Source organism: Myotis brandtii, unplaced genomic scaffold, assembly GCF_000412655.1.
Source record: "Myotis brandtii unplaced genomic scaffold, ASM41265v1 scaffold1612, whole genome shotgun sequence".
Classification (NCBI taxonomy): Eukaryota; Metazoa; Chordata; class Mammalia; order Chiroptera; family Vespertilionidae; genus Myotis; species Myotis brandtii.
Window position 1 is genome coordinate 1,494,261 of NW_005355890.1, and position 669 is coordinate 1,494,929.

Consider the following 669-nt stretch of genomic DNA (forward strand, 5'->3'; position numbering starts at 1 on the left):
CACTGTGCGCCCAGCCGGCCCAGGTGGTCCTCGGGCCGCGGACTCCCTCCGCGGGGCGAGGATAACACTTCCCCACCCGCTCTTTCCTCCCGCTCCCGCCGCGGGTCCCGAGTGGTGAGAACCAGCCGTTCGCAGCTGCCACAGCTCCGCGCCTTAGGGCTTTGGCACCGTCTACCAGCGGTTCTCAACCTGTGGGTCGCCAACCTGTGGGTCACAACGACCCTTTCACACGGGTCGCCTAAGACCATGGGAAAACACATATATAATTACATATTGTTTATGTGATTAATCACTATGCTTTAATTATGTTCAATTTGTAACAATGAAAATACATCCTGCATATCAGATATTCACATGACGATTCATAACAGTCGCAAAATTACAGTTATGAAGTAGCAACGAAAATAACTTTATGGTTGGGGGTCACCACAACATGAGGAACTGTATTAAAGGGTCGCGGCATTAGGAAGGTTGAGAACCACTGGGACACACACACTGAGTCCTTACAACCAAGGGGCTCCGGGCACTGTAGGTGCGGACCCATCGGCTCTCCGCACACCTGTCGGGTGGGCCGCTGCCCTCCAGGTTCTGAGAGATGACCTTGCTTTCATCAGAGCAGTTTTTACAATCTGACGCCACAGACACACCTTGGAGGTATTGCAGGTTGGA